At 40.0% G+C, this 23,590-nt stretch overlaps 1 long non-coding RNA gene across 1 annotated transcript in view; it reads right to left on the reverse strand.

Moving 5' to 3' along the window:
* The window catches only part of LOC108948887 (uncharacterized), a 55,495-nt gene extending 35,823 nt beyond the window's left edge, over positions 1-19,672 (reverse strand). Inside the window, exons 1-3 of the long non-coding RNA XR_011409067.1 lie at positions 19,541-19,672; positions 19,331-19,435; positions 17,627-18,019 (exon numbers count right to left, since the gene is read on the reverse strand). This is a non-coding gene — a long non-coding RNA (uncharacterized lncRNA). The remainder of the gene's footprint in view (positions 1-17,626; positions 18,020-19,330; positions 19,436-19,540) is intronic.
* Between the last annotated feature and the right edge of the window lie 3,918 nt (positions 19,673-23,590).

A 23,590-nucleotide genomic window follows, 5' to 3' on the forward strand; every position in this document is an offset into this window, starting at 1 on the left:
TTTCGACATCGAATGTAGAAGTTGGAAATTCTTAAGTTTCATTAAGCTTGAATTGGGGTGTGAATTGTGATTTTAGCGTTGTTTGGTGTGATTTGAGTTTGCAAATAAGTTCGTATGATATTTTAGGACTTGATTTTTGGTTGAGGTTCCAAGGGCCTCGGGTGAGTTTCGGATGGTTAACGGATCAAAAGTTAGACTTAAACAGCTGTTGCAAAAGCTGCTGCAATTTTCTTCTACTGGAAATGCAGAAATTGAAGCCCAGAAATCGAGCCAGGGATCGAAGCCCAGAAATCGAGCCCAGAAAATCATCCCCAGGATCGAAGCTTAGAAATCGAGCCCGGGGTCGAAGGCCAGAGTCGAGGGTCAGGTTCGATGGCTAGGATCGAAGCCAAGGTCGAGGCTCAGGATCGAGGGCAATGATCGAAGGCTCAGGATCGAGGGCCATGATCAAAGGCTCAAGATCGAGGGCCATGATCGAAGACTTAGAATCGAGGGACAGAATCGAGGGCCATGATCGAAGGCCATAATCGAGGACCTGGGTCGAGGGCCATGATCGAAGGCTCAGGATCGAAGCCATGATCGAGGGCCAGGATCGAGGCAGGACCAAGGGTTGCCTGGGCAGAATTATAAAACAGGGGACTTCGTCCCATTTGCCATTTTTGACGAATTGGAGCTTGAAGAGAAGTGTTTTTGATAGATTTTCAAGGAAAACTATTGGGGTAAGTGATTCTAACTCGGATTTGGTCAATATACACGAATATATCATTGTTTTCACCATTTAATTAGTGTTTTGAGATGGAAATTTGGGAAAAGTTCAGAAAATTCATAGAAACAAAATTTTGAGATTTCGGTGTCGATTCGGAGTCGGATTTGGGTGAAACTAGTATGGTTGGACTCACAATTGAATGGGTTGTCGGATTTTGTAAGTTTCACCAGATTCCGAGACGTGGGCCCCACAGGCGATATTTGAGTTAATTTCGGATTTTTATTGAAAAATATAGTATTTTCTTATGAAATTGATTCGTATAATTTTTGTTGACTGTATCGAATTATTTTGGATAGATTCAAGTCATTTAGAGTCGGATATTCGTGGAAAAGACATTCTTACCCATTGATTGAGCTTGGTTCGAGGTAAGTTGCTTGCCTAACTTTGTGTCGGGGAACTTTCCATAGGATTTGTACTGTTTTTGATATATGAGCGTCGTGTACGTGAGATGACGAGTATGTACACGGGCTAATTATATAAAAAACCATTTTTTCTACTATGTAATAACCTGATTTCCTTCTTATTTGAGTTCCATCAGCATGTGCGGTATCCGGCTAGACTAGAATAACATGCCTACTTGCCTTAACTGTTTACTTGAACTACGTGCAGCATGTTTAGTGAATTTACCTGTCTTTCCTTAACTGGTACTTAGGTTGAACTATAGAATTTCGTGCCGTAACTATTGAATTCTTTTGTTTGGCTGCATATTTACTTTGGGACTACGAAACGGTATTCCCGGAGATCCCCATGTACTGCATATTTACTTTGGGACTATGGAACGATATTCCGGGAGATCCCCCTGTACTGCATATTTTCTTTGGCACTACGGAACTGTATTCCGGGAGATCCCCCTGTACTGCATATTTACTTTGGGACTACGGAATGGTATTCCGGGAGATCCCCCTGTTTTGCACATTTATGTTGGAATACGAGACGGTATCTCGGAAAATCCCCTGTTGTTATCTCTGTGTACTGAGCTATTATCTTCTATGATTTCATTCTTGTTAGATTTCAGTCTTTATTTTACTGCGGTATTTCATTCTATCTTGTGTTATTTTATATATACCAGTAGGGCCCTGACCTGACCTCATCACTACTCGACCGAGTTTAGGCTTGGCACTTACTAGGTACCGATTGTGGTATACTCATGCTACTGTTCTGAACATGTTTTTTGTGTGCAGAGCCTCACCGCTTAAGTGGGAGAGCCTCACCGCCTACGATCGGATTGCATGGTTGTCTACTTGTGAGGTTTTTGGTTATTGGCATATTGGTGGGTTGTTACGACTAAGGAAAGAGAATATCAGTGGTGATTTCCACCAAGGATTGGAGGAATGTGTGCTACAATTGGCCTTATCGATTCATGTTCAGGCTTTGGGAAGACTCGGAGTTTATGCTTCGTGTAGATGTGAAGTACAAGGAAAGGAATTCAGCTGGTTGCTTCTTTGAGAGGGTGTTCATGTGCTAGCAGGGCCTTGGAGTTTGATCATAATTGGGAAAAAGTCAGAGTGGGTGACTCTCAACAATGGTTCTAGTGGGTTCAAAATTTCAAAGTGTGGTGCCTAAGGATTTCGAGTCAATAGTATGGTTAAATATTGAGCTTTTGCAGTGGATTCAATAGTTATAGCTACTTTTAGATGTTTCCGTTTGTTTGCCTTAAAATTCCTTTATTTACCAAATGTTTTAAAATAAGTAAAGCTAAATGGGAAATCACTAAGTTGTTCACTGTTGGCTTGTCCAGCAACGGTGTTGGACCCCATCATTGTCTGACATGGAGTTGGGTCGTGACATATTTTGTGCTTTATAATTGTTATGGAACTTGTCGGGGTAGTCGGTTCGGGTCTGGTGAGGTTTTTGAATGAATTAGAACACTTAGTTTCAAGTTTTAAATCTTAAGTTCAAATAGTAACCAGATATCGACTTATGTGTAAACGACCCCGGAATAGAATTTTGATGATTCCAATAGCTCCGTATGGTGATTTTGGACTTAGGGGCATGTTCTGAATTTTATTTGGAAGTCAGTAGTTAAAATAGGCTTGAAATGGCTAAAATAGGAATTTAAGTTTGGAAGTTTGATCGGGGGAGTTGACTTTTTGATATCGGGGTCGGAATCCATTTCTGAAAATTTTCATAGCTCCGTTATGTCATTTATGACTTGTGTGCAAAATTTGAGGTCAATCGGACTTGATTTGATAGGTTTCGACATCGAATGTAGAAGTTGGAAATTCTTAAGTTTCATTAAGCTTGAATTGGGGTGTGAATTGTGATTTTAGCGTTGTTTGGTGTGATTTGAGTTTGCAAATAAGTTCGTATGATATTTTAGGACTTGATTTTTGGTTGAGGTTCCAAGGGCCTCGGGTGAGTTTCGGATGGTTAACGGATCAAAAGTTAGACTTAAACAGCTGTTGCAAAAGCTGCTGCAATTTTCTTCTACTGGAAATGCAGAAATTGAAGCCCAGAAATCGAGCCAGGGATCGAAGCCCAGAAATCGAGCCCAGAAAATCATCCCCAGGATCGAAGCTTAGAAATCGAGCCCGGGGTCGAAGGCCAGAGTCGAGGGTCAGGTTCGATGGCTAGGATCGAAGCCAAGGTCGAGGCTCAGGATCGAGGGCAATGATCGAAGGCTCAGGATCGAGGGCCATGATCAAAGGCTCAAGATCGAGGGCCATGATCGAAGACTTAGAATCGAGGGACAGAATCGAGGGCCATGATCGAAGGCCATAATCGAGGACCTGGGTCGAGGGCCATGATCGAAGGCTCAGGATCGAAGCCATGATCGAGGGCCAGGATCGAGGCAGGACCAAGGGTTGCCTGGGCAGAATTATAAAACAGGGGACTTCGTCCCATTTGCCATTTTTGACGAATTGGAGCTTGAAGAGAAGTGTTTTTGATAGATTTTCAAGGAAAACTATTGGGGTAAGTGATTCTAACTCGGATTTGGTCAATATACACGAATATATCATTGTTTTCACCATTTAATTAGTGTTTTGAGATGGAAATTTGGGAAAAGTTCAGAAAATTCATAGAAACAAAATTTTGAGATTTCGGTGTCGATTCGGAGTCGGATTTGGGTGAAACTAGTATGGTTGGACTCACAATTGAATGGGTTGTCGGATTTTGTAAGTTTCACCAGATTCCGAGACGTGGGCCCCACAGGCGATATTTGAGTTAATTTCGGATTTTTATTGAAAAATATAGTATTTTCTTATGAAATTGATTCGTATAATTTTTGTTGACTGTATCGAATTATTTTGGATAGATTCAAGTCATTTAGAGTCGGATATTCGTGGAAAAGACATTCTTACCCATTGATTGAGCTTGGTTCGAGGTAAGTTGCTTGCCTAACTTTGTGTCGGGGAACTTTCCATAGGATTTGTACTGTTTTTGATATATGAGCGTCGTGTACGTGAGATGACGAGTATGTACACGGGCTAATTATATAAAAAACCATTTTTTCTACTATGTAATAACCTGATTTCCTTCTTATTTGAGTTCCATCAGCATGTGCGGTATCCGGCTAGACTAGAATAACATGCCTACTTGCCTTAACTGTTTACTTGAACTACGTGCAGCATGTTTAGTGAATTTACCTGTCTTTCCTTAACTGGTACTTAGGTTGAACTATAGAATTTCGTGCCGTAACTATTGAATTCTTTTGTTTGGCTGCATATTTACTTTGGGACTACGAAACGGTATTCCCGGAGATCCCCATGTACTGCATATTTACTTTGGGACTATGGAACGATATTCCGGGAGATCCCCCTGTACTGCATATTTTCTTTGGCACTACGGAACTGTATTCCGGGAGATCCCCCTGTACTGCATATTTACTTTGGGACTACGGAATGGTATTCCGGGAGATCCCCCTGTTTTGCACATTTATGTTGGAATACGAGACGGTATCTCGGAAAATCCCCTGTTGTTATCTCTGTGTACTGAGCTATTATCTTCTATGATTTCATTCTTGTTAGATTTCAGTCTTTATTTTACTGCGGTATTTCATTCTATCTTGTGTTATTTTATATATACCAGTAGGGCCCTGACCTGACCTCATCACTACTCGACCGAGTTTAGGCTTGGCACTTATTAGGTACCGATTGTGGTATACTCATGCTACTGTTCTGAACATGTTTTTTGTGTGCAGATCGAGGTATTCCTTATCAGTCGCACTATCACTGAGCCGGGACAGCTTTGGAGATTTCAAGGTATATCTGCCGCGTCCGCAAACCCCAGAGTCCCCTTCTACTCTTCCCCATGCTCATTATCTTCTGTATTTTCTTTTGATAGACTCTGATGTATAGAAACACTAGATTTTCCTCCTGTAGTTTGTGATTCATGATGTTTCGGATTTTTGGAATGTTGTGTAGTATATTGAGGAGTTGGTTATTGTACATGCCAGGTGGCATGGCACTCAGTTATAGTGTTATTGGTACAGTTAGTTGTTAAATTTATGTTTTCATTTTATTTATTCCGCAAATTGTTAGGCTTACCTAGTTATAGAGACTAGGTGTCGTCACGACGTCATACAAAGGGGAAATTAGGTCGTGACATGAACCAATGAAAATTCTTCAACAAATACCACAAGAAAACACATAAATAGAGATTCATGAACAAAAAATGAAAAGATCGACCAAATAATATAAATTGAAAGAGGCAAGAACGGACCTCAATTAGCTGCAATTTTCATTTAAAATAGGAGCTCTCAAATCCAAGTACAATGAAGAAATTCGACTTAATACTTCTGCTAGAGATCTGAACCAAGATCGGAGGCTTCTAAAGGCGACATCGCCGGAACCTCGAACCGGCGAACTCGAACATCACCTCACTTTAACGATGGTTTCAGAACTGATTTTGGACTAATTTTGAAGCTGTTTTCGAGCTATTTCGCAGCTGGTTTTGCTGCTCCTTTTTGGCTGGATTTTTCGAAAGAAAGAGGAAGAAAGAATTACACGAGTAGAAATTCTCATAGCGTAAAAGAAAAAAAAACAAATTCTCTCAATTCTCTCTTCTTCTTTTTTCTTCCTTTTTTCCTCACATTTTCTCTTCTATTTATAGAAAAAAATTCGGATTTTTTTAAAAATTATTTTATTATTTTTTAATTTAAATAATTCCTACTTCCCATTGTTCTTCTTTTAAAAAAAAAATAAATTCCCCACTATCCTTTACTTTTATTTTTTAATTCCAACTTTCTTTTACTTTTTATTTTTTTATTTTTCACTTATTTTTACTTTTCTTTTTTTAATTTCCACTTTCTTTTACTTTTAAAAAAAAAAGTTCACCTACCTTTACTTTTATTTTTTAATTCTAACTTTTTTTTACTTTTTATTTTTTAAATTTTCACATTCTTTTACTTTTATTTTTTAATTTTCAACTCTCTTTTACTTTTTTTATTAAACAATTCACCAACTTTTACTTTTACTTTTTAATTCCATACTTCTACTTTTTCTATTTTTTTATTCCCATCCAAAAATTTTAAAATATATATATATATATATATATATCTAGTTTTTTTGTTTTTTTAATTTATTTTATTTTAAAATAAAGATAAAAATAAAAATAATACTAGTAGTAATAATTAACCTTTTAAATTATTTCAAATTTTTACCATATATAAAAAAATATTACAAAGCTAAAATATATATATATTAAATTTCTAAAAGTATTTACAAAGTAGAAGGTGATAAAAATTTAAATATAGTTAAAAATTATGTGCTCATAGTGTGTAAATCTGAAAAAGACAAGAATCATTGAATATCTTCATAAGCTTGCATAAACAGAGTCTCAAACCCAATCAAGAAACTAATAAGGTGTCTATAACCTAACTAGAGGAATCCAAGGATGATTCGAGAATCGGTTGTTTAAGACGTGGAATGGCTATTGACAACCACAAAGAAATATTATGTGCATGAATCCTATCACAGGATTCACAATATACCATCTTCATGTAGCCTTAATTCTTCTTCAACTAAATGATAATGTCACGACCCAAACTAACTCTATCGTGATGGCGCCTATCGTGGAACTAGGTAACCCAAATCATTTCCAAAACAAACCGATATTTTCATTTCAAAAATAATTTTAAGGCTATTTAACATAAAAACCTTCGTAAAGGAGTTCAAATCAAAACAAAAATGAGGAAAAGAAAAGCCCTACATCGGGGTATCACTAGTCATGGGCATGTACTACAATTTGTCTGATAATATCGAGACTAACACAGTCTGAAAAATAGCTATATACAACTAAAGGAAGATAAGAGGGAGAAGAGCAGGGCTGCGATCGCCAGACAACTACCTTGCTATCCCCGAGAAAATCTGCAACCGGAATAGTCAATAGTCGCTACCGTGTCCAGATATGCCTGGATCTACACACAAGGTGCAGGGAGTAACGTGAGCACGCCAACTTAGTAAGTAACAACAATAAATAAAGACTGAGAAGTAGTGACGGGCAATAATGCAAGTAAATTTCATATCACAAAAATTCAGTAAAATACAACGTGCTTTTAAAACCAGAGTTTGAATCAAATCAGCTCTTTTAAATCCAGTTCCAGTAAAATCATTTAAAGATATCTTTCAACAGTTTTCAAACAAAGGATCAATGCAAATGTGAGCAAAATAATGAAATCACAATCATCCCCTTGGGCAACTTGACTCATATACAACCCCTCGGGCAAACCTCATAATCACTCGTATACAGCCCCCGGGTGTGTGTACAGACTCCGGAGGGGCTCCTTCAGCCCAAGCGCTATATCAAGCCAATCATGGCATAAATCAATGAGGCCTTTGGCCTATATCAAACATGCTGCCGCGTGCAGTCCGATCCTATAAATATCCTCACAAATCAGGCCCTCGGCCTAACTCAGTCATAAACCTCTCCAGCCTCTCGGGCTCTTAGAAAACAAAGTATTCAGCCCAAACAACATTTATATTATGCATCAAAATAGAGTAATAGAGACTGAGTTATGTTGTAAATATGTATAAACATGACTGAGTATAGATTTTCAATCAAAAACAATGAGAGGATAGACCTCTAAGGGTCCAAACAACATTGGCATAAGGCCTAAACATAGCATCCAGCCCGATTTACAGAAATTCTTTCTAAAATACATAAAATCATATAGTTTCAACAAAATATTCAACTTTACAGTTGATACGGGATGGACCAAGTCACTATCCCCAACGGTGCACGCCCACATGCCTGTCACCTAGCATGTGCGCCACTTCGAAATAGTAAAATGATACAAAATTCCAAGGTTTCATACCCTCAGAACCAGATTTACAATCGTTACTTACTTCAATCCGATCAAATCTCTACTCCGCAATGCTCTTGCCCCTCGATTCGGCCTCCAAACATCCCGGATCTAGCCACAAGCAATACAATACGATCAATATAGGCTAAAGGAATCAACTCCACAAGAAAAATACCAAATTATAGCCAAAATCCAAAATCGGCTCAAACCCGGCCCAGCGCCCATGTCTCGAAATCCTACAAAAGTCACAAAACTCGAAAGCCCATTCACTCATGAATCCATACATATAAAATTTATCAAAATCCGACATCATTTGGTCCCTCAAATCCTTAAATTAAACTCTCCAAAATCCCAAGCCCTAACCCCTTATTTCACTTTAAAAGTCCTACTAATTAGGTGAGAAATCAACGGACCCAAACCAACTAACCCGGTTAACACATCTGAGGTTGTTTACACATAAGTCAACGTTCGGTTGACTTTTCCAACTTAAGCTTCTACTTTAGAGACTAAGTGTCTCAATCCACTCTGAAACCACTCCAGACCCGAACCAACTAACCTGATATATCATAATATAGCTGAAGAACATAAAAAGAAGTAGAAATGGGGGAAACAGACCTATAACTCTCAGAATGACATGTCGGGTCGTTACATCCTCCCCCTCTTGGAGTCGCAAATAGGTGTGGATATCTGCTCCGCATCTCCCGCTCGGTCTTCCAGGTGGCCTCCTCCATAGGTTGACCTCTCCACGGCACTTTCACTAACGCTATATCCTTTGACCTCTACTTCTGAATCTGCCGATCCAAAATGGCCACCGTCTCCACATCATAAGTCATATCACCCTTCAACTAAACTGTGATGAAGTCCAAAACATGGGACGGATCGCCAACATACTTCCGGAGAATGGAAACATGAAACACTGGATGCACACTCTACAATCTGGGTGGCAAGGCAAGCTTATAAGCCACCTCCCCTATCCTCTGAAGCACCTCAAAAGGCCCAATAAACCGGGGGCTCAACTTGCCCCTCTTCCCAAATCTCATAACACCCTTCATGGGTGAAACCTTCAGCAAGATCTTCTCCCCAACCATGTAAAATACATCACAGACCTTCCTGTCCGCGTAGCTCTTCTGCCTAGACTGCGTCGTGCGAAGCCGCTCCTGAATCAATTTCACCTTATCTAATGCGTCCTGGACCAAGTCTGTACCAAATAGCCTAGCCTCACCCGGCTCAAACCATCCTACTGGAGATCTACACCTCCTCCCATATAAAGCCTCATTCGGATCCATCTGAATGCTTAACTGATAATTGTTGTTATATGCAAACTCCGCGAGCGGCAGAAACTGATCCCATGAACCCCCAAAGTTAATGACACAAGCGTGCAACATGTCCTTCAATATCTGAATAGTGCGCTCGGACTGCCCGTCCGTCTGATGGTGAAAAGCTGTGCTCAACTCAACCTGAGTACCCAAATCTCACTGCACGGCCCTCCAAAACTGCGATGTAAACTGAGTGCCCCTATCTGAAATGATAGAAACCGGGACACCATGCAGGCGAACAATCTCTCTGATGTAAATCTCCGCCAACCGCTCTGAAGAGTAAGTAGTACCAACTGGAATGAAGTGTGCGGACTTGGTCAGCCGATCCACAATCACCCAAATAGCATCGAACTTCCTCGAAGTCCGTTGGAGCCCAACTACGAAGTCCATGGTGATTCGCTCCCACTTCCACTCTGGGATCTCTAACCTCTTAAGCAAGCCACCCGGTCTCTGATGTTCATACTTAACCTGCTGATAGTTGAGACACCGAGCCACAAACCCAACTATATCCTTCTTTATTCGCCTCCACCAATAGTGTTGTCTCAAATCCTGGTACATCTTCGCGGTACCCGGATGGATGGAATACCATGTGCTGTGGGCCTCCTCAAGAATCAACTCCCTGAGCCCGTCTACATTAGGCATACATATCCAACCCTATATCCTCAACACGCCGTCATCACCACTGGTCATATCACTGGCATCATCTCATTGAACCATGTCCTGAAGAACAAGTAGGTGGGGGGTCATCATACTGACGCTCCCTAACACAATCATATAAAGAAGACTTGGACACCACACAAGCCAATATCTGACTTGATTCCGAAATATTCAATTTGACAAGATGGACCGCTAGGGCCTGAACATCTAATGCCAAGGGTCTCTCTGCTGCTGGGAGATACGCTAAACTCCCCAAACTCTCCTTCCGGCGACTCAAGGCATCGGCCACCACATTGGTCTTCCCCGGATGGTACAAAATATTGATATCATAGTCCTTGAGAAGCTCTAACCATCTCCGCTGATGCAAATTAAGATCCTTCTACTTAAATAGATGTTGCAAACTCCGGTGATCAGTATAGATCTCACAATGAACCACATACAAATAATGACGCCAAATCTTCAAGGCGTGGACAATAGTTGCTAACTCAAGATCATGGACATGATAGTTCTTCTCATGGGTCTTCAACTGGCGAGAGTCATAGGAAATCACCCTACCCTCCTACATCAAAACACATCCAATGCCTATCCTCGAGGCATCACAATACACAGTATAAGAACCTGAAGCTGATGGTAGAACTAACACTGGAGCTCTGGTCAAGGCAGTCTTGAGCTTCTGAAAGCTCTCTTCACACTCATCTGACCACCTGAATGGAGCACCCTTTTGCGTCAATTTGGTCAAGGGCGATGCAATAGATGAAAATCCCTCCACAAAGCGATGGTAATTACCCGCCAAACCAAGGAAGATCATAATCTCCATGGTTGAGGACAGTCTAGGCCAACTCTGCACCACCTCTATCTTCTTCGGATCCACCTGAATACCCTCACTGGATACCACGTTCCCCACGAATGCTACTGAACCGAGCCAAAACTCACACTTAGAGAACTTTGCATAAAGCTTCTCCTCCCTCAATCTCTGTAATACAATCCTCATATGCTAAGCATGCTCCTCCTGGCTACGAGAGTACACCAGGGTGTCATCAATGAATACAATAATGAATGAGTCCAAATAAGGCTGGAATACACTGTTCATCAAATGCATGAATGCTGCTAGGGCATTGGTCAACCCAAAAGACATCACTAAGAACTCATAATGGCCATATCGGCTCCCAAAAGTTGTCTTAAGAATATCCGAATCCCGAATCTTCAGCTGGTGATACCCGGACCTCAAATCAATCTTAGAGAACACCCTTGCTCCTTGAAGCTGGTCAAACAAATCATCAATACGAGGCAAGGGATACTTGTTCTTGACTGTGACCTTATTCAACTGTCTGTAATCAATGCACATCCTCATGGAACCATCCTTCTTCTTCACAAATAGAACCGGTGCACCCCAAGGTGACACACTAGGTCGAATAAACCTCTTATCATGTACTTCCTGAAGCAGATCTTTCAATTCCTTCAACTCCGCCGGTGCCATACTATATTGTGGAATAGAAATGGGCTTAGTGCCCGGCACCAAATTAATACCAAAGTCAATATCCCTGTCAGGCGGCATGCCCGGCAGGTCTGCAGGAAATACATCCGGAAAATCACGTACCACCGGAACAGAATCAATGGCAGGAGTCTCTGCACTAACATCCCTCACAAACGCCAAATAAGATAGGCAACCCTTATCAACAATATGCTGAGCCTTCAAATATAAAATTACCCTACTAGGTACATAATCTATAGAACCACTCCACTCAACCCTCAGAAATCCTGGCATCACCAACGTCACGGTCTTAGAGTGACAATCTAGAACAACATGACATGGAGATAACCAATCCATACCCAATATTACATCAAAGTCAACCATACTGAGCAGCAAAAGGTCCACTCGGGTCTTCAGACCCCCAATAGTCACCACACATGACCGATATACACGGTCCACAACAATAGTATCACCCACAGGAGTAGATACATGAACAGATGAAACTAAAAACTCTTGGGGCATATCCAGAAAATGAGAAAAATATGAGAAAACATATGAATATGTGGAACCAAGGTCAAATAATACAGAGGCATCTCTGTGACAAATTGAGACAATACCTGTAATCACAACATCTGAAGCAATAACATCTGGTCTGGCAGGGAGGGCATAGAAATGGGCCTGACCACCACCTGATCGACCTCCCCCTCTAGGGCGGCCCCTAGTTGACTGACCTCCACCCCTAGCTGGCTGGGCGAGTGGTAAAGTAACTGGTGCTGAAGTTGATGGCTGACTCCTCTACTGAGGTGAACCCCCATGACGACGAGGAAACTGCCTCCATATATGCCCAAACTCCCCACACTCAAAACAACCCCCTGATGCTGGAGACGGGGACTGAAGGGAACCCCTAGCACCGGGATATAACTGGTAGAAGAACCCGACATGGATGATCCCTGAATTGATGGAGCACGGGACGAACTCTAGGCTGGGAGGGCACTAAAGGATGAGTGGCCCTGATGAGAACTATAAGAACCATGGCCCGATGATGCACCACGGTGAACTGGGCGAGCTGACTGAGCATGCCTGAATGGACGGCCTCTGTCGTGCTGGAACTCATCCCCATGAGGAGTACCACTAAATCCACCCTGACCACGAGGCCTCTTGGCATCCCTCTCAACCCTCTCCTGACTGCAAACAATCTCAATATGTCGACAACCTCATTAAAAGTAGCATCAGACACTCTCTCTGTGGTCATAAGCAACCGAAGATGAAAACCGAGGCCATCTATAAACCTCCTGATCCTCTCTCAGTCTGTGGGAACCAACCAGATCGCATGATGTCTAACTCGGAGAACCGCATATCATACTGTGTCATAGACATATTACCCTGACGAAGCTTCTCAAACTGTCTGCGCAGCTCCTCTCTGCGGGACTGAGGTACAAACTTCTCCAGAAAGAGAATGAAGAACTGCTGCCAAGTAAGGGGTGTTGCGCCAACCGGCCTACGCCTTTCGTAAGCCTCCCACCAACGGAATGCAGCCCCAGAGAACTGGAAAGTAGTGAATTAGACCCCACTAGTCTCCAGAATACCTGTTGTCCGGAGCAACCTTTGACACTTATCTAAGAAACCCTGTACATCCTCACCCTCTGCACCACTGAAAGATGGAGGCTGGAGTCTCCCAAACCTCTCCATTCTACGCTGCTCATCCTCAGGCATAACAAGAACTGCATAGTCCTGAGCAGCTGTAACCGGCTGACTGGTGGTGCCCCAGGTGTCTGAAGCCCCTGAACAACCTGCTCCGGTGTGCGAGCGGTGGGAGTCTGAGTGTCTCCCCCGGCCTGAGAAGTGGCTACGACCGTCGAGATAGAGACAGCCTGAGAAAGTCCGGTAAACGCTGCCAGAATCTGAGCTAGGGCCTCCTGAAGGCCTGGAATCTTAATAGGCACAAGTGGTCCCTGAGCTGGTGCATCAACAACTGGAATATGATCCTCATCTAGGGTAATTGGTGGGTCTGCAGGTAGTACCCTAGCTGTTGTGCGGGCTGCACCTCTTCCCTTACTGTGGCCTCTACCACGACCTCGACCTCTCGCGGCCCTGACTGGTGGTACTGGTGGCTATCCATCCTGACCGGTAGTTCGAGTCCTCTCCATCTGTGAGAGAATGAAACAACAAAAGTTTAGTTACTCAAGAATGTGAGATTTCCTAAAGGTTCTGCAGCCTCTCGAAAAAAGTACATACGTCTCCGTTCTAATCCGCAAGACTCTACTAAACCCACTCATGACTCGTGAGACCTATGTAACCTAGGCTCTGATATCAACTTGTCACGACCCAAACTAACCCTGTCATGATGGCGCCTATCGTGGAACTAGGCAAGCCGACTCATTTCCAAAACAAACCGATATTTTTATTTGAAAGATAATTTCAAGGCTATTTAACATGAAAACCTTCGTAAAAGAGTTCAAATCAAAATAAAAGTGCGGAAAAGAAAAGCCCGACATCGGGGTGTCACTAGTCATGAGCATCTACAACAATTTGTCTGATAATATTGAGACTAACACAGTTTGAAAAATAGCTAAATACAACTAAAGGAAGATTAGAAGTAGAAGAGCAGGGTTGCGATGCCAGACAGCTACCTTGCTATTCCCAAGAAAATCTGCAACTGGAATAGTCAATAGCCGCTACCATGTCCAGATACGCCTGGATTTGCACACAAGGTGCATGGAGTAATGTGAGTACGCCAACTCAGTAAGTAACAATAGTAAATAAAGACTGAGAAGTAGTGACGAGCAATAATGCAAGTAAAGTTCATATCACAAAAATTCAGTAAAATACAACGTGCTTTTAAAACCAGAGTTTGAATCAAATCAGCTCTTTTAAATCCAGTTCCAGTAAAATCATTTAAAGACATCTTTCAACAGTTTTCAAACAAAGGCTCAATGCAAAGGTGAGCAAAATAATGAAATCATAATCAGCCCCTCGGGCAACATCACTCATATATAACCCCTCGGACAAACCTCACAATCACTCGTATAGGCAGACCTCACCATTACTCATGCCTTCCAGTCATTTAGCACTCGGCACTCGCACTTAGTAGGTACCTGTGTTCATTGGGGCTGTGTACTGACTCCATAGAGGCTCCTTCAGCCCAAGCGCTATATCAAGCCAATCATGGCATAAATCAATGAGGCCCTCGACCTATATCAAACATGTTGCGGCGTGTAGCCCGATCCCATAAATATCCTCACAAATTAGGCCCTCGACCTCACTCAATCATAAACCTCTCCAGCCTCTCGGGCTCTCAGAAAATAAAGTATTCAGCCCAAACAACATTTATATGATGCATCCAAATAGAGTAATAGAGACTGAGTTATGCTGTAAATATGTATAAATATGACTGAGTATATATTTTCAATCAAAAACAACGAGAGGATAGTAAGACAAGACCTCTAAGTGTCCAAATAACATTGGCATAAGGCCTAAACATGGCATCCAACCCGATTTACATAAATTCTTTCTAAAATACATAAAATCATATAGTTTCAACAAAATATTCAACTTTACAGTTGATACGGGACAGACCAAGTCACTATCCCCAACGGTGTACGCCCGTCACCTAGCATGTGCGCCACCTCCAAATAGTAAAATGATACAAAATTCTGGGGTTTCATACCCTCAAGACCAGATTTACAACCGTTACTTACTTCAATCCGAGCAAATCTCTACTCCGCAATTCTCTTGCCCCTCGATTCGGCCTCCAAACGTCTTGGATCTAGCCACAAGCAATACAATACGATTAATATAGGCTAAAGGAATCAATTCCACAAGAAAAATACCAAATTATAGCTAAAATTCGAAATCGGCTCAAACCCGGCCCCCGTGCCCACGTCTCGAAATCCGACAAAAGTCACAAAACTAGAAAGCCTATTCACTCACGAGTCCATACATACAAAATTTATCAAAATCCGACATTATTTGGTCCCTCAAATCCTTAAATTAAACTCTCTAAAATCACAAGCCCTAACCCCTTATTTCACTTCAAAAATCCTACTAATTAGGTGAGAAATCAATGGGAAAACACCATAGCTAATGATAATAGAGCTCAAGCAACTTACCTCAGTGAATAACCTTGAATTCCCTTCAAAAATTCCCAAGAAATCTCCAAAGTCCGAGTTAAAAATGGTGGAAATGAGCAAAAAACACGAAGTCCTCAATTTGTACATTCTGCCCAGCGAAGCACCACCTGTGGTCTCTTTTTCCGCTTCTGCGACACCGCACCTGCGGAATTTCTATCGCAGGTGCGGAACTCACTTAAGATCCCAGGTTCCGCATCTGTGGTCAACCTTTCGCGCCTGCGCTTGCGCACCTGCGCATAACTCTCTGCATCTACGAAGCGAGTCATTTTCCTCCTTTCCGCATCTGCGCCCCAGGTCTCGCACCTGCGGGCTCGCAGATGTGATAGCCTTATTGCACCTGCAGTTCCAGTCCACCTTAACCTTTCCCACACCTGTGACTTCTCCAAGCACTTCTGCGCCCTCGCACCTGCGGCTCCCCTTCCGCAGGTTCGAAAATACTAGTAGCAACAGCTTCAGCTGCATTTTTTCCAACTCCAAACAATTCGTTAACCACCCGGAATCATCCCGAGGCCCTCGGAACCTCAACCAACCATACCAACAAGTCATATATCAACATACGAACTTAGTCGAACCTTCAAAATACTCAAAATAACATCAAAACACCAAATTACACTCGGATTCAAGCCTAAGGACTCCTAAACTTCCGAAATCCACCAATGATGCCGAAACCCGCTAAACTACGTCCGAATGACCTCAAATTTTACACACAAGTCAAAAATAACACCACGAACCTATTTCAGCTTCCGAAATTCTATTCCGACCCCGATATCAAAATTTCCACTGCCGACCAAAATCGTCAAATTTCCAACTTTCGCCAATTCAAGCCTAAATCTATCACGGACCTCCAAATCACATTTCGGACACGCTCCTAAGTCCAAAATCACCTAAAGGAGCTAACAAAACCATCAAAATTCAAACCGAGGTCATTTACATATAAGTCAATGTTCGGTTGACTTTTCCAACTTAAGCTTCTACTTTAGGGACTAAGTGTCTCAATCCCCTCCGAAACTACTTCGGACCCAAACCAACTAACCCGATATATCATAATATAGCTGAAGAACACAAAAAAAAAACCAAAAATGGGGGAAACGTGGCTATAACTCTCGGAACGACCGGACAGATCGTTACAGATAAATTTTCTCCCACAGACATTAGAACTTTTTTGTGTTTTTTACCTTTGATAACACTGATTGTCCATAAGACAAGAAAATTGATTGATCCTCAATGAAAGCAGTCCTAATGTTTTAATCTATGACTATTAGCTCCAAAACGACTAAAGATAAGGAAATTCTTGTACAAGAAAAGGTGCATGCATCAAATTCAAGTAGCTTTTCGATATTCAATTTAAAATATCACGCTATTTTATACAACTTTTTATAGTCCTCTTCATGCATCAAATGTCTGGTTGTTGTAGTATCATTTTTTGAGCCAAGTGTTAAACTCCTTTATCCAAACTATTAACTCCCAACTTGAATTGCAGAGATGACAAAGGATCAACTTTATTGATAATAAAAGACAAAGAAGGCTATATTTATGGAGGTTATGCTTCTCAACCATGGGAGAAGCATGCTGACTTTTATGGGGACATAGAGTGTTTCCTCTTCCAACTATACTTGAAGGCATCAGTTTACAGTCCTACTGGCACGAACACTAATTTACAGTGGGTAAGATTTTGAACCTTTTAAAACAATTGATATCATTTAACTTTATACATTTTAGTTGTCAAAGAAATAATGAATTCACTTGGTATCATTGGAGAAGGCTTCCTCTTATTCAAAATTTAAAAGTTCATCCAACTCTTAAAAAAATTTCCTCTTATCCTGTTGGCTCACTTGGTATCCTAGGACATTTTAAAAATCACTTACAAAAAATAAATTCTATTCCTAAAACATATTTTCCTTCCGTTCATTCATAGCTCATGTTATTATGTAACAGAACCATCAAAAGCAAATAGTTTACCATCTAAAAAAAGCAAATAATTTAGAAAAGCATGGTCTTGTAAGTTAACCTGAGGTATTTTTCGAGAGTGTGAAATATAAATACCTTTTCAAGACTCGGAGCATAAGTTGAGCCAGAAGAATGTGGTAGATTTTGGCCTCTCATAGCTCGTGCACTACTTGCATCAACAGGTAAAGGAAGATTAGATCCGGCACACCCTTGTATATCATGAATATCTATTCCAGGGTTATTTTGTACCAACTAAATAAAAACGTTTCGCATTTCTTCTCTCATCATTTCTTTCATTTCTTCCTTCAGAGAAGTCATTTCATTAGCATGATTTTGTTTAAGCTTGTTAATTTCCTCATCTTTTTTCATAGAGCTTATCGTGACCGATCTACCATAGTATCTAATCCGATCAGGTTGCTCCTTTCCAAACACAGCCCTAAATACATCATCTGGTGTTTCTCTGGAACTTTGATGATTTTCAAGTTCAGACTGTCAAAACAAATATATTACTGAACATCACTTACAAGTCAAGATAGAATGAACACTAAAATAAGTTTCAACAAGTCAAATTAGATTAATGTTCTTTATGTGAAAATCACTTCAATCGAACAGAAGAAACACACAACAAAATAGCAAAGAACATAAGAAAATAATGACCACAGAAGGTTCGTAGAGGAAAAAGGGTTATGAGCTTGTTGTATTACTTCAGTGATCTTGCAACAACTACAGTTTTATAGAGGAAAGCTTCAGCAAGGTCATAACCCTGTTCCTCTACAAGTTTATAGTAAAAAATATTTAAAACTCACTAAAAACATCATTAAAGGAGAAAATTGTTCCACTACTAGAATAAAAAGTGTTATATATATAGAACAAAGCGGAGTTATTAAATAAATAAAAAATAGTTTGATAATGATCCACTTACATGCATACTTAGAACTATGCAAATTAGTGAAAAGCAGCTAAATGCCTAGAAACCTGAAGCACTTACACCTGTTTAATTCAGTCATGTTTCAATCTGTTTGATTTAAACTTGATTCTCACATCTCACTACAAAATTTGCCATTATGCATCTGAGTGTTGCCACTAAATTTACTTCTTGTAAACTGTTTGCATTATATACCATATTGCGCTGTAGTAATCATCTAAGAATGTTGGTTATGGCAGAAATTAGAAATTCAGGAAGCGAGTCAAGCACCATAAAAGAAAAAGAAAGAAAAAAAATAGTCTTCTACAGGCTACTCAATAATAAATAAAATATTTCGCCCCGTCCCAACGCTAAAACAATACGAGCAAGAGCTTCTTCTTAGAGTTAATTGTCTAGAACTAACAAGGGATAGACAACCCCTAAGAACTCTATTTGCTAACTATTAGAATAATAAGTCCAAAAACTTTGTTGCTTCATTTGTTTTGACAATTAGTTTGTCACATTCCCACTATTTTACGTCAACTCTTGACCTTAAGATGGAAATGAATAACATGAACAATTAAAAAAATTTCAAAACGTTTAATGAACCTCAAAATTTAGCCAAGAGTGTCAATAGATTTTTCAGCGAAAAGAATAGGAACAATTTTAATATGAAGTTTCGCACAAACAGAACTGATTTTTGTTCCCAAGCACCCCCTTATTCTGTTGCCAAATTTCTTCAAATTATCACTATTCATTGTTTCACAATAACTTTTCAGTTTTTGTAACATTGTAAATCTTTTAAAAAAAATAAAGCTGAAACATTACAAGAAACACATTCAGTTAAAGAGAGAAAAAAATATAATAACAAGATCTTAGCTTGCAACATGACTTACTATTGCAACTTGAGTATCTGTATGAACTTTCTTCCCTTTCTTTGTACGGGTTGTAATAAATATTTCAGACTTTGATGGTTCCTCGTTGTTCTCTTTGATTGCGCGCTACAAATTACATCAAAGAAAGTAAAAAACAAACACCAATGTGTTACGATAAAGTACAAAAAGAAATGGAAGTCAGATTTTTTCAAAGTGTCAACTAAATATTACCAATGCCACGCGTACTCTTTCGAAATTAATAGGTCACATTCGATGCCTCCACTTTTATTTTTTCCGGTTTTCAGAATTTAATTGGCTCATAGCCTAACACCAAAAGAAGTATATTAATTAATAAATCAGAAACTAAAACAAAAAAGATATAATGCAAGAGAGTAGAAATGCATAATTTAATCTTGCTTGGACATCTGAGTCCTTCCAATACTCAATTAATTGGCGGAATTGAACTTCTGGTATCTTATTTAGACGATTTCACAAAATCAGTTTCACAAAATTATCGTACAATGATTCAAGTAAAACGTAAAACAAAGTGGTTGTACAACTGAAATTAAGTCAAAATAACCACCAAATTCATAAGCAATTTCAAATATTTTGAAATCAAAAACTCAAGCTAAATAACGCCCTACTTGTGAAGCTTTTCGGTATAATTAGATCGAAGGCAAATCTCAGTAAACGTATACATTGCAAAAACCGATTAAAGCTTTGACACCCAAAAGCAAACAAAAAGATAACTTATTTTTCAACTCAAGAATATAAAACAAGGATAAAACTAAAAACCTTGATAGCCAAAAATTAAACAAAAAAATTATTTATTAAGCCCAATAATCTGAAATTGAAAAAAATTAAAAATTTTGAGTATAAAATAAAGACTATACAAAGATACCCAGTAATATTGCAAAAACAAAAAACACTTCTATCGGCCCAAAAACAAATTCAATAAGAAGCTAGACAAATTGAAATTTTAAGTATAAGAAGGAACATCATTCAAAGATAGCAAAAATCAAATAGAAAAGATTACTCTTTTTCAATCCTAGAATCTAAAATTAGTAATAAAAAAAAACTAAAACTTTGATACCCAAAAATTAAACAAAACAAATTTACTTCTTTTCATCCCAAGAATCTGAAATTAGAAACAATTTAAAAACATTGAGTATAAATTGAAGACTATACTAATATCACGGCCCCAAATCCAACTAGTCGTGATGACACCTAACCCAACCCGCTAGGTAAGCCAACTAATAACTATCAAATTCCAATAATATTAATAAGACAATTAATTGAAAGAGAACATCTGAATCTTATACATTTCCCAAGGACTGGTAGTACAAATCATGAGCTTCTAAGAATAGAGTTTACAAAGCTAAAATGAAGTAAATACATAATCTGTTTGAAAAATACATTAACAGAGTTTTATAGATCTAAGGCTACCATGAAAAAGAGGCAGCCACAACCGGGACGCAGGTACATCTTCAAATTCAGCTCCCATCGAACAAAGCAACATCAATAGCCAACATCTACACGCAAGGTGTAGAAGTGTAGTATGAGTACAACCGACCACATGTACTCAGTAAGTAGCAAATGCAACCTTAGGTTGAAAGTAGTGACGAGCTAACACAAAGGTCGGGTCCAACACCAATATTCCACAACAGTTCATAACAGCATAGTACAAGTAATAAAAGAGGTATCTCAGAAATAAAATGCTCAGTTCGTTCACAGTTCCAGAAAAATAGACATTTCTTTTCAAATATCTCAATGAAAACCCAAATCTTTTACCGAAAATGCCCAAATACGAGTAAGTTTGAAAACTGTGATTTTTCTCAAAACTCCTTTCAATAATCAGTAAGATGTTTCATTTTTAGATATCATGAGTAAAGTATGTCTCTATGCCTACATGTCAAGATACTAGTAGAATCATAAATATCACCAAAATCGGGTAGCAGAAGGAAATACATCTCTATCCAGGTATCTCAAGTACGCATGTCAAATGCAATGCATCTCAATGATGAGCTCATGTACTCACACTTTGAGAGTACTCAATCTCACCGTCTCGTATTCCCTCTCACTGTGCTCAATGCCCAACACACATAATCACTCAGCACTGTACAATACCTTCTGCGACGTGCAACCTGATCCACATATGACCATAAGGCCCGTTGCGGCGTGCAACCTGATCCACATATATATAGCCCTAAGGCTCATTTGCGGCGTGCAACCCGATCCATATACATATATATAATCAACTGCGCTCATTGGGGGTGTGCAAACTCCGGAGGGGCTCCTATAGCCCAAGTGCTATAATCCGCACGGACAACTCACGTGCCATAGTATCAATATCTAGATCCGAACAGACAACTCACGTGCTATAGTATCAATATCCTCAAAAACAGGCCCCCGACCTCACTTAGTCATCAATCTCTCTAGTCTCACTCACGGGCTCACAATGTCATGAAATTAGCCAGACAACCATGATATGATGTATCAATAAATAACAACTGAGACTGAGATATGATATGAATGCATGAATATGACCGAGTATGAAATATCAATGAAATCAGTGAAATGACATCAAGAAACGACCACTATGGGTCCTAATAGTATCATCATAAAGCCTAAACATTATATCTAGCATGATTGACAACTCAATTACTTTATCACATGGTGAAAATACGTACATTAACAAACTAGGACCACTATACAGTGCCATGGAAACAACAGAGTCCCAATAGACATGGTACACACCCACACGCCCGTCACCTAGCATGCGCGTCACCTCAATACCAATTACATAACACGTATTTTGGGATTTCATACCCTCAGCACTAAGTTTAGAAGAGTTACTTACATTGAACAAGCCAATACCAATGTCGAGCAATCCAAGCGATGCTCCAAGGAAACAAACCCAAGGACACATCAAATACATCAAATATAGCCCAAGGAAACAAACCCAATCGAAAAAGGTCAAATCTTTAATCAAAAGCCCAAAATTGGCCAAAACGTCCCACCCGCGCCCGTACCTCGGAACCCGAAAAACTCACAAAATATGACAACCCATTCAAATACGAGTCCAACCGTACTAATTTCACTCAAATCCGACTCCGAATCGATGTTCAAAACTCAAAAATTAACTTTACAAAACTTTAGGCTAAAACCCCCAAATTTCTCTTTTGGAACCCTCAATCAAATGCCGAAAATGAAGATAGATTCATGATATAAAATCAAACATGAGTAGAGAACACTTACGCCAGTTCACATGGGAAACTTGCCTCAAGAATCGCCTCAATCTGAGCTCTAAAGGTCCAAAAATGTAAAAATGGCCGAAACCCCCGAAATAGAGTACTTTATACTTCTGTCCAGGTATCCTCTTACGCGAATGCGGGAAGTTCATCGTGTTCGCGATGAACAAAAATACACTGCCGCCAAAAGCACTACGTGTTCGCGATACACCCCACGCGAACACGATGACCACTGATGCAAAGCTTCACGAACGCGACTCACCTTTCGCGATCGCGTTGAAGTATTCTCCAACTCCCAACTGCCAAACCTCAATACTATGCAAACACATAGCAATGGACGCGGACGCGAAGATAAAAATCTTCATCCCAGTGCGAACGCAACCTCAGAAGCGCGAACGCGAAAAACAAATAGCTCCACTGACCAAACACCTTTTGCAATCGCGGCTACATGTAAAATTTGATTGGCAGCACGTTCTATCAAATGTGTGATTTTCTCTTCCACTACGGATCCCATACTACCCCCCATAAACTGAAAATCCATAACTCAGGAGTCCTTGAAAGCCTTGATCTACGGAAATAACATATACTTATGCCCAATGAATACATCATCAGAAGTGGCACACAAAATATTCTTATTACTGAGGCCATACAAATTGAACATTCCAGAAGCTTCTAGAGACCGACGCCTGGGTACGACAATTGAGGTTGCTCCTACTATAATTCAAGGGCCCATCAGCAGAAATGTCTCGAGGAGTAGTTAAACGGACAGGAGATAATAACAGAATAATTGTGTGATCACCTTCACGATCACGAAGAATGCCAGAAGCAACAGGTAACAACAGAAAAACCAGCAATGCAAAGCCATTTGAAATGATCCGAACTACGTTTGAAATTCAACCAAGCCTCTTGGGACCCCGTCCGTACATACCAAAAAGTGCCATAACACAACACGGACCTACTCGAGGCCTCAAATCACACATAACAATATCAAAATGATGAATCACACAATAAATCGAACTTAATGAACTTT

Source organism: Nicotiana tomentosiformis, chromosome 6 (genome assembly GCF_000390325.3).
Source record: "Nicotiana tomentosiformis chromosome 6, ASM39032v3, whole genome shotgun sequence".
Classification (NCBI taxonomy): Eukaryota; Viridiplantae; Streptophyta; class Magnoliopsida; order Solanales; family Solanaceae; genus Nicotiana; species Nicotiana tomentosiformis.